This window comes from Hydra vulgaris, chromosome 09 (assembly GCF_038396675.1).
Source record: "Hydra vulgaris chromosome 09, alternate assembly HydraT2T_AEP".
Classification (NCBI taxonomy): Eukaryota; Metazoa; Cnidaria; class Hydrozoa; order Anthoathecata; family Hydridae; genus Hydra; species Hydra vulgaris.
The window spans coordinates 6,352,872-6,366,869 of NC_088928.1; the positions used below are offsets into that span (position 1 = coordinate 6,352,872).

Sequence of the window (13,998 nt, forward strand, 5' to 3'; positions counted from 1 at the left end):
AGCTTATGGCCCGGACAACATACCGGCTATTGTCTTGCAGAAGTGCTCTCCGGAGCTGTCGTCTATACTCTCAAAACTATTAAACAAGTGCTTATCAGAGTTTTGTGTTTCAGCCTGCTGGAAAACGGCATCCAAATCTTCAAAAATTCTGGAGAGCTATCTGATTTGTCTAACTACCGTCCTATTAGTCTTCTTCGTATCATGAGCAAGCTTTTTGAGTCTTTAATTAACAAACACTTAATTTCTTATCTTGAATCTAATAACTAAATTTCTGACCATCAGTATGGATTTCGATCTTCTCGTTCTAAAACTGATTTGCTAACTGTAATAACTGATATGTTTTATCGTGCATTAGATAAAGGTGGAGAGGTTAAGGCTTTTCATCGCTTTTGACATTTCAAAAACTTTTGATAAAATTTGGCATGCTGGTCTTCTTCATAAGCTTTCTTCTTATGGTATATCTGGCAAAATCTTTAAGATTATTGAACCCTTCCTTTCCAATCGTAGTATAAAAGTTGTCCTCGATGGACAGCACTCTTCTTCTTATTCTGTATCTTCAGGGGTTCCTCAAGGTTGTATTCTTGGCCCTATACTCTTTTTAATTTACAATAATGATTTTCCAGATATTCTCCCATCTGAGATGGCATTGTTTGCTGATGATAATACCAATTATTTTTGTCGCGATATGAAATCAACACTCTCTGACTGCTTGGAGGGGGCATTTGAGCTTGAAAAGGATCTCACTTCTGCTACAGCATGGGGTTCTCAGCGGCTGGTGAACTTTAACACAGATAAAACTCAAATTTTTTCAGCCAAACGTTATCGCAATAATTTAGATCTTCCTATATTTATGAACGGTAATGTACTCGATGAGTCATCTACTCTTCATCTTCTAGGACTAACTCTTACTTCAAATCTTTCCTGGAAACCATATATCAAATCAGTTGCAACATTAGCATCTGCTAAGATTGCATTCTTTTATCGAGCTCGACACTTTCTTACTTCGGATTCTATTCTCCAACTTCTTCTATTCTTCCAACTTTAATTAGTGGCGGCTTGCAGCCTTGTTGGAAGCGAAGATGTTCAAAATAAAATATGAAAATGGTTTATATGAAAGTGGTTGTCACAACTCTTAAGATGCCTCCACAATTTCAATGTTTCATAGTGAAATATTGAAATTGTGGAGAAATGCCCCCACTCTCCCCTATATCATAATTTATACTGTTTCACCGTCGCGCAGGAATATCAATTTTAAGGCGAATATTATACCTTAATCACTTTTAAAATTAAAATTATGAAATTTATGGTGAATATTCATTATATGGTTTACTATAATTATTGTTAATCCAATGACACGGAAACAAGGACATACTGGAAAATCGGCATTCATAATATTATATCATAACATTCTTATAAGAATGTTATGATATAATATTATGAATGACGATTTTCCAGTATGTCCACGTGTCTTTGTGATTTTAAGAATTATGAATGAGGCTAAGCTTAGCCTCATTAGTAATTCTTAAAACCATTCATTCATAACATTCTTAACTTTCATTTTTTTAATGATTATAAACAGCGACCAGAATATTTAATCTATTTCTGAGTTTTTGTTCGATTGGATAAACGTAATTTACGCGCACAACACTAAAAACACATAACATAACAAGACCAAAAATTTTTACAAAGTTATTTTTTTACTTATTTTAAGACATATTTTTGGAGGGCATATTTTTTTAAACTACTAATAATCTGGAGAATATATTTACGAAATTGTGGTAGATAGCATAAAAATTTAAATTACCGCACTAAAAACGATAACCAAGAACACAAAGTATAAAATATATAACGTGTTGCAAACCAATTTTTTAAAGTATCTAATAACTAGCGGAATTTATAATCAGTTAACTTTAGTTTTTGCTAAATACAGTTAACTTACAGTTAACTGTATTTAGCAAAAACAAAAACCAGAATGGCACACAAAGGACACTTGTGACATGTTCGACGCATTTATATTTTAGACTTGTATGTTAAAATTTATTTCGGGAGCAATTGCTCAACTCCCTGGTATATTAAAAAAAAATCAGCAAGGACGCCAGAACAAGAACATATATTTCATAATTGTACTAGAACAAAATGTCTTACAATTAGTGAGTAATAGTGCGAGATTTAGTCGTACATACAAATAAAGAGAGATTAACAAATTTTTACTCAATGTATTTATTCCTCAATAGAAAGCTTATTTTTTACTTTAAAATAAAAACTCTTTTGAATGAGCGTTTTTGAGTAGCGAGGACAGCTTTGCATCATAATAGTATGAATAGCTCCGCTGTCTATTATTATAGTGAACATATCTTGGCAGCCCAATAGAAGCTAATCAAAACAAAATTTACAATCGCGTGCGCTTTTTATCTAAATCGTTTGAAACTTCTAACGATCTAAATCGTAATTGAAACTTCTTTCTCAAGATTCTTCATTTATAATCTTTATCTTTTTATCGAATTTTTATCTCAATTTTAATTTGATCTAAATTAAAATTTTATACACAAAATCAAGAAATGTTTCGTAAGATAATATGATTCATTTCAAAACTTGTTATGAAAAAAATATTAATAACAAAAATGTATATAAAATTTAAATATACCTAATTACTCGACCATAGTGAACAGGTGTCTGGGACGAAAATCGCTTTTAAATAAAAATAAAAAAAAACAACTAAATAACACATAATAAACATGTGTATATATATTACACATATGAAGGGCTTATTGTGAAACAATGACAAGCCACAAAAACAAATATTTGAGAAAAATGACTTTAAAGTTTTATTTAAATCTATAAAATCACATTTTACAGTAAGATGATTTTATAATTATAGCTCCGATTTTAAGAATTATGCCTTAATATTTTTTGGCTATTGCGTATATTATTTATGATTATAAAAATGATAACTCATTTTTGAAAAAAGTGTGGTTTGTCATTGTTTCACAATAAGCCCTTCTTTTATATAGTATAAGCACATATATAAAATATATTCATATATAATATAAACAAATATATATTAAAAACACATATATAATATATACACATACAATAGCACTGTGTCGTTGTGAAATTAACATTGTTTGACGATAATAGCGACAGCAATGTTTTATTTGACTCAAGTTAGCCAAAAAAGTTTATTACAGCTAACTCAATTTCTGGAATAATATCTTTTTGATATCATTTCAGACATTTTTTATAAAGTTTAAAATGATAACATCCAATTAATAAGGAGAGAGAAAAAAACAATAAATAATGTGCAAGCATTAAATTTAGAAAACAAGAAAGTCCTAAATATAAATGTCTAAATTATATTCTAATGTAGTAATTAATTATGTTAACACAAACATGACATCAAGAAATGAAGAACACATCAGGAGTTAAGTAAAGACCGTTTTAAATTTATTAGACAACATAAACTCATTCGTTACATGACTTTATTCTGAGCCGAGTAGGTTCCACTTATCTCCACCTCTTTTACTGTTTTATGTATATACTTGTTAGATTACACAAATCTAAAGTCAATAACTTTTCTCTGACCCATAAAAACCAGTAGGTTCCAGTTATCTCTACCTCTTTTACTGTTTTATGTAAACACTTGTTAGATTACAAAAGTTAAGTCAATTAGCAATGAAAACCTACTTTTTTAATCCATTATACCTCTTAGATGATATTACCTTTTATATTTGCATAATCAAAACATCAACATGAAGGTCCATTCAAGCAAAATCACATCATCAATTTATGTCCGCCCATTACATCATCACACCATCAGTTTGTGTCCGCCCAAAATTGAAAGTCTCAATGAGTATCTTGATTTTTGCTCCAATTTTGTTGTAAAAATATTTTGGCAAACTAAACTAAACGAACAAATGCGAAAAAAAAAGATTTTTTTACTTTTAGACTAGTTTTCATGTCGCAAGTGCTTTTGAAATTTTTCAACTTCTCAATAATTGAAATAATTTTGACTAATCAACAATAATAATTTCTAATGAAATTTTGCATTTAATATTTGAAATTGGCACCAGCTATTCTTTAAAAGCTTCCTTATGTGATTTGACTGTAGTAAACATAGGTAAACTAGAAGGAGTGATCAAATTAATATAAACAGAAACTAATAGACCGATCAATGGCACAGGGTGTTAGCCAGCCTTGTGGGGTACATTGGACGTGGTATTCGAAAATGCTAATAAAATTGAAATCATATTCTCAGACAAAAATTTGCCAAAAATTTTGCCCGAGAAATTAAAGTATATTAAAAATTAATCATAACTATAAAAATTATTTCAGAATAAAAATTATTAAATACTAATAGACAAATAATAAAAGAAATGTTTAGCTATTAATGGAATAAAACTTTATATAAAATATATATTTTGCGATAATATCGCAAAATATATATTTTATATAAAGTTTTATATAAAATCACTATTGAGAAAAACTACACGTTTTTCTTGGGATTATCCCAGTGACTTGCTTATAAATCTTACTTTCATCTGAGCTGACAAAAGCTCAAAATAAGTTGAAAAAATCTTTATTGGTTTTTAATTCTCGCAATTTTCCAACAAAAATGGACGATCTGATCAATTGCCACAAAGTGGAGTTGTCAACATAGTTAAATCACTATGGAAATCTTTGTATAAGTCATCAATTCAGTCAAAAAGTGCAACAAAACAGAGATGTTGATACAGAAAAAATGAAAGTCGAATTTGAAGATTTTAAGTTATAAATTTTTAATGCGAAAGGAATGGGAAACACATTTTGATTTTGAATATGCTTCCACTGAACAAAAGCAATAAGAATTTAAAAAAAAAAAACAGCCATAAAAAAAAACTTAATAATGGTTTTAATAACTAGCGTTGCTTGTGAAGCGTTGCTTGTTTAGAAATGCTGTTTTCAAAATTAAAATTAGATTGTTTAATTAAAACTCTTATTAAAAGTATTTCATTAACATTTAAAAGACAAACTGAAAATAAAAATCACTTTAGCGATTTTATGCTTTATATGAGCAACATAAACAATTTAAAACATTGCAAATCAATTAAATAGAAGCTAACGAGGTTGTTTATACAGCTGCATTAAACAGACTAACTCAAAATCACTATTGAGAGCAGCTAAAAACAAAGAAAGCCTATAAATCAGCAATGGAAAGGAAATGGAACTAAAAAAACATTAGCAATAAATTTAGATAAAAACATGATTATAGAAAATACAAACACAACAGGAAGGTTTTAAAGAAAAAAAAACTCATATCTGCCTTTCTATGACCATTACTGATAACATGGCTAAAATAAAATTACAATTTCTGCTTGATTACAAACCAGATGATGGCGACTTAACTTAGCAGTCTACGTGCGTAATTTGAAAATTTACTAAAAAGTAAGATTTCATGGCAGCACTTAAAATATTGAATACAAACAAGCATGAATCAACATAGTGATATTATAACAACAAGTAGTATAGTAACATCTTCTTTATTTTGATGGTCTTAATGTGTAATAAGAATAATGCTAAAAACATTTTTAATAATCTTTGTCCTTTCTTAACTCTATACTAAAGTTTCCTCTTTTTGTTTCTGAAAGAAATTTTGTAAATTTCAAAAATTGAAAAACAGTGTATATTGTCACAAATCAATTACTTAAATCCTAAAACAGTTGGCTTGATGACGAGCAGAAACATTTGTTGTTCTAACAAATATTTTACACTATGATAGACAGTGAAGTTTGTAGCGCAGAGATAAAACTTCTCTAACATGCTTTATTTGTAAAGCCAATCCAACTGAAATGAATTATTATAATTGATGATACCAATAATGGGAATAGGGAAGATTTATCCAAAATAATTAATATAATTGAACAAAATAAAATATAGTTTAAAAGCTGTTATTCTCTATGCCTATAACACCAAATACCATATCAAGACACCTAACTCAGTGGTTAGATTTAAAACATGTAATTGGTTTGCACCCTTAAAATAAAAGAGAACCAAATTACATGTTGTTTAAAAAAAGTCTGTTTCTTTCATTTAAAAGAATGTCTCTAATAGTTGAAAATGAATTTCAACATTTTTAAATGCTGGTCATGGTACGAGGAATTAATGTTGTTTTTGCAAAACCAAATACTACTTTTAATGTCTAAAGGAATGTCAAAGAATTAGAATGCATGCACTGAAGCAAGCATACCTTCCAGACAGCAATTTGGTGGTTTCCTCTGAATTTATTAAGATGTTCAGTTCACCAGCTTTCACATGAAAGATTTTACTTTTATATGTTTTTCTAATTCTTTTCTATTAATCTTATAACACCATGAAAAAAATAGTTCTTTTTTGATCACAAGTTTAAGTGAATAATTCAAACACCCAGCAGATAATTAGATACACAGTTAGGTTTTCTGAAAACCATTTTTTTATTTACAGCATTGGCTCTTCAAGCCAACTGCTGTTGCCTTTTAGCTCTTACTCCTGTGTAACATTCTTAGGTCTCTGAAAAATGTTTGAAGCACCACGTTTTTATTAAACTTAGAACATGACAAGCAGAATTTAATCACCTCCCAGTTATCTGAAATGAAGTGTATCTTCATTTGTCTAATAGTAGTGATAATGCTTTATCACAAGCAAAAGAACTCATGGTTTGCTTTTTTATTATTATTATTGTTATTGTAAATATTTATACAGGTAATGCCAAATCAGCACAATAAACTAGGCTGTTACCCTATTGGGCATTAAAATACAAAATACATACATTAAAATATAAATAAATCTAACTGTTACTTAAGAATATAAAATATTATTAAAACATTAGTATATTTATCACAGAATAAAATAAAATTTAAAAAGTAGAAATATCCATTAGTTTAGTTTTAAATTCTCTTAGTACTCTGGCGAACAGCGAATGGAGGACTTATCAAAATACTCCTTGGTAAAAGAAACCTTTTTCGTGGATTCAAGCTTTACTTTAGGTATGGTCAATGATATTTCATTGTTTCTTGTGTTTGCTGAATGTCAAATTGCCTTAAAACTGTTAGAAAATACACATGAACCTTATCTTATTAAATTATTATTTTTTCTTTTTGTTTTGGTATTATTCATGGTGCCAAAGTTATTGCAAATATGAACATTTGCATTTGATTATAGGAGGAAACTCAGGAGGCTTGTAATAAGCAAACATGGACATCTTAAATATGCTTTTTTCATATTTAAATCACCATACACCTCTTTTTTAAAAACCAAAAAAAAATGAACTTAGTTGAAAATATGTATTAGTTATTTTTTTTTTATACATTTCCGCTTGTTTTAGATAATTTAGCATATATTTAAAGAGCAAAATGTAAGGAAATTTCTGTCTAATAATGATCTGCTGGACCTTTAGCTGACAAATTTGGTTGAAGCTAAAAGCTAAACTAGTTGAAACTGCTTTATTTCTTGCTACTTAGAAGACTATTTTACAAATTAATTTATTTATTTTAGGTATACATTACAAAATCTTTTTACTGCCATGCAAACATTTTGTAATAAAAATGAATACTTTTTATATTATTGCTATTTTGTTAAGATTGTTTTAAATCTTAAGCATTTTTTTACAATATTTTTTTGTTAATAAATTTAAAGTAAAAATATTTGTTTTCAAAAATCTCAATAAAAATAGTATATAATAAATTTTGAGACCATTTTTGAAATTTTAAACCATTTTTTTGTTGTTATTGACAATATTAGGGATTTTGTCCCAAATGCTAAGGATTTGAACCTATATATCTTTACAACTTAACATGATGGTGAAAATGAATTGCATATTTGAAAGTCAAAATAAGAAATGCTCTACAAAAAATGTATTGTTTGCTCAGCACCAAAAAAAATTTTTTTTTAATGACCTGTGTAATTATTTTAAGTAAAATGTTAATTAGTATTATTTTTATTACAGTATTTACAATCATAATAAGTATGGCTCTGATCATCAGAAAATTTCAATTGAAAAAATTCAAAAAGAAAATGAAAAAATGACAAAAACTCACAAAATGAAAAAAATAAATGAAAAAAAAAAGAACTCAGAAAAAAAATAAAAAAATGACAACTTGACAGCGTGCTGATGATAACATCGCATTGATAACTTTTGAATAAATACGAAAAACTAAATCTGAATGTTTGTGAAATGGGTCATGCATTCCATGTTACCATGATGACTTTGATGATCATGAGTTAAAAACAGTGATACAGGTTCTGATGATTCTATTTTGGGAAGTATGGGAATAAATATTCCTTGGGAATAAAGATTCCTTAAGGACCATAAAATTGTTAGAATCAGGAAATGTACCAGCTGTGGTGCAGTCTATGTCTAGTCCTTTGGCTGCTGCTGGTATTCTTCTTGGCTGCTGGTATTCTTCTTGTTCATACTGTTAATGACATAATCAGTTCTATTAAGTTATTTGCACAGTTAGTTAATAGAATCAAAAAAAATAAAACAGTTTTTTAAGATCTGGATGTGGCTATCATAAAGGAGCAAATGGTACAACTTGCATGGATCGTTTGAGAAAGGATGGGGAATGGGAGGGGTAGTACAAAAATTTAAAGAAAAACATTGCAATTAAACTTAACAAGAGCTATTTATACTATGATGGCATACAACTTGCAAAAAATGATACAAGAAATTCAATTGCTAATCTCTCATTTGACTATGTCCGACAAACTTTCCTATCAAATCTGCTAGACCAACCTGGGCCAATATACTTCATGGTGCCATATAAAGTAGGCATATTTAGAATTACAAATGAAGCTTCAGGGATGCAGAACAATTACATCATACTAGAGAACATGCTGACTGGAAAGGGAGCATATTGTATTGCGAGCATGCTCCATTACAATCTCATAAGTTATTTGCCTGATGTAAAGGAATTTCTACTATATTCTGATAACTGTGTGAGAAAAAATAAAATAATTTAATTATGCAATATCTGTCATGGAAAGTTGCTGTGAGTTGAATAAAAAATAACAATCTTTATCCTACTAGTAGAATATGCAAAGTTTGGTTTTGGAATTCTAAAATCCATATTCTGTCACATAGAATCGGCAACAGTTGCAAAATTTGCAACTTGTATTGAAGACAGTACAAAGATATCAAAGCTGAACACAGTAGTGTTCTTTGTACTGTCTTTAATACAAGTTGCAAATTTTGCAACTGTTGCCGATTCTATGTGACAGAATATGGATTTCAGAATTCCAAAACCAAACTTTGCATATTCTACTAGTAGGATAAAGATTGTTATTTTTTATTCAACTCACAGCAACTTTCCATGACAGATATTGCATAATTAAATTATTTTATTTTTTCTCACACAGTTATCAGAATATAGTAGAAATTCCTTTACATCAGGCAAATAACTTATGAGATTGTAATGGAGCATGTAACAGTTGGTAATGAAAAACATGTAGCTGTAACAGTTGGTAATGAAAACAGAATTATAAATCTAACAACTAATGAATGGCAAAATAGTTTTTAATTTAGCTTTAAAATTATTCCATAATTAAACAGGGTTGGAAAAACCCGGGTTTTTTTTGAGTAAATTTGGGTTTTATTGAGTAAATTTGGGTTTTATTTTAATTTTGTATCTGTTAATTTTTTTGTTTTTGTTTTTTTTTGTTTAGTGATATTAAAAATTTGCATAACTTTCTACTTCATTTAAAATATATAAAATGCTATATAATAATTTATAACAAAAAAAGATTTTTAAACATAATTTTCAAAACTATAAAAGAGCTTCACGTTAAACCTATATTGATTTATTTAAAAATAACATTTTTTATTATTAAAAATGTCAATGAGAAAAAGGAAAAAGAAGGCTGGAAAATGTGTGGAAGTAACTGAAGTTTCAATCGAACTTCAAATTTGAACTTGAAATTCAAATGAACAAACTTGTTTCTCTGCGCAGCAGCAGCTGTTTATAAAGGTTCGTGTTTTGGGTTTAAAGATTTGAGAGAGTGTAGTAACCACAATAAGGGAGCCTCCTCGACTGTAGTGGCCTTGTCAGCCTAGGGAAGTGAATAACATAAAAGATAAAAAAGTCATATTTTCAATTTGTACAAATATTTAAATAAAATTTTTTTTATCCAAATTATTCACCTCCCCATGGCCAAGAATACCACTACAGTCGAGGAGACTACTTTTGTGGTTACAACCCTTTCTTAACTCTCTAACTCCGAAACACAAACCTTAATGAACAAGGCCATTGCACAAAGAAACAAGTTGAGCAAGGTACTTACAGGGACGTGGTGGGGATCGAACTTGGAACTTCTCCCTTATGAAGTGAGCGCTCTACCACTACACCACTACCGTATTGTGGTAATGCATTTCCCAATAATGATTCAAATATTAGTAAATCTGCCCTGATAGCTGTTATTGTTGGTTATAATAGTTAAAATTAATAATTAATTTAGTTAATAATATAATAGTTAATAATGTTGATAATAATAGTTCATAAAATTGTAAAATATCTTTAAAAAAAACAAAATTGCCAGAGTTTTATTGGGTTTTTTAATGCAATTTTTTTGCAGTGGCGTTCCTTTGAATTAGCAAATGAAATTTCAGAAATTGTCAAATGCAAGCAAAACTTTAATTATCTATTATTATTGTTTACCAGGATCTTGTTGATCCTAATTTTAATTAAAAGTAATAAACAATAATACTAATATGTTTTTGTACTTCAATAAAGACTTGGTACCTTTTTAAGATTTTTAATAAATAAACATTATGAAGTAATAAGGAAAAAATATTTCCACTGACTTACAGCACTACCATAAATAATGAAGTTTTTAAAATTGAACAATTTTCTCTTGCTGTTTTCTCAATAACTCTGATTCCAATCTGAAATTCTTTAAAAATCTGTAACTTTGCTAAAAATTATAATATCAATAATATTTTTTTTTATTCTGTTCATAATTAACTCCTTTCTAGCACTGTTGTGATAACTCCACTTCTAAGACTTGTCACTGCTAAGACTCCACTTTTAAGACTTGTCACTGCTAAGAATCCACTTCTAAGACTTGTCACTGCAAAGACTCCACTTCTAAGACTTGGTACCTTTTCATATCACGCACTTCCTTTGGAAAATTCAGAGAAAAAATAATCACCAGAAAACAATTTTTTTTTCAGAAAAATAGCAAGTTATAATTACTTATTTTTCCAATTTTGTTCATTGAAAAATAATTTTGGGGAATTTTGTATAGGGCAAAATATATGACATAACATAAATTAAAATTGATTTAGACAAAAAAAAAACCCAGTTTTTTTTAAATTTGTTATTTTAAAAAAAGGATTTTTCTTAAAAAACTCTTAAAAATCACAATTAAAATAAGAATTAAAATAAATGTTTTATTAAGGTGAAACCAACATTGTAGTTTAATATTGTAATCTGTTCTGATTGGTCACCAGTAGTTTTTCTAAATTACAAGCTCTTTCTTGATCAGAATTTACAAAACTTGCGTAAAATTTAATGGAAATGTTGTATTTTGAAAATTTTATTTAGTTAATGTACCAGATTAGATTAGAACTAGTATTTCAAGTTCTTTATTATAAACATATTTAAAATTTCAACGAGCAAAATTATAAGGTTGTTCAAATCTTCAAGTAACTTTTTTCAAGTTATTTCTTACATTAGATTCAAATTAATGTAATTCATTTTAATGAATGGATTAAAATACATTACTATCAGCTGGCCTTAGAAAAAACTAACTAAATTTTAGAGCTGCACCCTCATTAGGAGATAACAGGAAGAGTTGCATAGCCACTATCAGGAGGAGACACATTCAAAAATCTATGAGTAAAGTCAAGAAGAACTAACATTCATTATCTTAGGCAGGAAACATTGTAACCCAGGCTTACATCTATGCCAGCCTAATAAATAAAGGTAGGGTTAAAGACTGGTCAACATAATTATTCTGTTTACCCTTAAAGCCTATGCTCTACAAGACAGTAGCTGGATGCAGTTAACAGCTGCCCAAAATGACAATTTTTATCAAGACACCATCTCTTGCCTTTACTCAACCAGGAGCCCAAAAGGCAGGGGATTTTTAAGTTTAAAAGGAGTTTATTAGCTTTTGCCTGAAAAAAGCAAACCTTACAAGCCAGCAGGGCATGGGGCAAGTAGTACTGGGTTACATGATACCAGAAGCACAGGCTTGGACAGGAATGGTGCGGAATCGGACGCTATTGCTGAACATGCAAATATTTTTTTTTTGACGATTTTAACATTTCAGAAATGCACTTACTTTAAAATTTATTTTTTGAAACGTGTTATTTAAGTTTATGCAAAATGCTTTTACAAATTTCTTCTAATGATTGTTTAATAAATGAACAAACTTGATTTAAGTTAATAAAAAAATGTAATATTTTTAAATTGTATAAACATTTATTTTTTCCGAAAAGTTGTACATAAAAAAAGACTACAGTATTTTTTTTGTTTAAAAAAATAATATAGTTTTTTTAAAATAGTAACTTTCAATTGTTTCATGCTCTGATTAGTAGTAAGTCAAGTTAAAAAAAAAGTTTTAAACAATTCTTTATAAAAATAGAAACAAAAAAAAATAAAGCAATTAAATCATTTCATTGCAACAGCAAAATTTATATGAACTTATTCATAACTTAAAATATGAAAAAATGTTTCAAAAGATTTTCAGAAAGAAATAGAAAAATAATTTCAAACGTTTAAATTTATTATAAAAAATACCTGCTTACATAAAAAAAAGTAAATATAATATTTTTTGTTTAATTTACACATTTACATAATCATTGTAGTAATTTTTAAATCTTATTAAAGCCTTTTGGTAAAATAAAAACTTTAGAAAATATCAAGGAATTAAAGTTATTCATTAAGTAACAATTTTTTTATTGCATTTAAATAGTTAAAACATCAAAACAGCTGTGGTCAAACTGTAATGAAAATAAGCATAGTCAGTTACAGTATATGGTCACATGATGTTCCTGTCCAAGTCTTGTAGCAGGGTGATTGTAATGATCCTTAACCTGACCTGGGATCATGACCTGATTGACCTGACCTGAACCTCACCTGTTATATAACTTCATTTTTTCATTGTCTAAATATCTAGGATTATGTTCTTGTAATCGATTATATTGTTGTTGTGAGTTTTTGTTTTATTTTTTTTCCACTTTTAAGTATAGTAACATGGTCATTATAAAAATTAGTTAATTTTAGAAAAGAAAAAAGTAAACACAAATAACAAAACAAATGTTAGGAAAAGTAATACAAATTACACTTAACATATGAAAATTATTTTAAATTAAAATAAAAAATTTAAAAAGTATTGAAAATGTTATTAAAAGATATTGCTTCATTTTGCAAATAAAAAGTGTACCTTTAAAAATCAGTTACTCTTCCTTTTCGTTCCCAATCTCCATACCGAGTTGGTTCTGGTCCAGTAGGTCCACCTATTTCTCCAGTTTTTGGATTAGTTGCATTGGGAAATTTTTTAAATGGTCCATTTTGACCTATATCTTCTTCTTTACCCTCATTACTTATTCTTCCTAATGGCGTTTTATCCTCTAAATTTTTTTCTTCTTTTTTCATAGTTGATGAAGTAACTATTGTATGAGAAAACTGAGCATGAAAAGTTTTTGCTGCAACTTTTGATAAACGAAAGTTTGCTATACTCATTTTTTTTTATCTCTAAACGATTTCATTTATAATATACCAAAAATTAAAAGAAAATTTTTAAATACGGCAACAATATTTTTTACAAAATTTTTCTCCTAAGAAACTATTACTATTTTTATTTTTTTTTACTTATATATAGATGTTCATAATGAGGGATATTTATGTTATTTAAAAAATTATCTATCATTAAAAAAAATTGTAATATCAATTTCTACTGAGATTGAAGCCTCTATTTAAATATGGTATCCATCCAGTTTACATAGAGTTTTATAAATATATATATATATATATATATATATAT

At 28.1% G+C, this 13,998-nt stretch overlaps 1 long non-coding RNA gene across 1 annotated transcript; it reads right to left on the minus strand.

Annotated features, from left to right (window-relative positions):
* Nucleotides 1–2,204: 2,204 nt before the first annotated feature.
* Nucleotides 2,205–13,711, minus strand: LOC136084516 (uncharacterized). Its single transcript, XR_010640603.1, has 3 exons — nt 13,399–13,711; nt 2,645–2,688; nt 2,205–2,526 (listed from the first exon to the last, which is right to left on the minus strand). It is a non-coding gene; the product is annotated as an uncharacterized LOC136084516 (long non-coding RNA).
* Nucleotides 13,712–13,998: the final 287 nt, after the last annotated feature.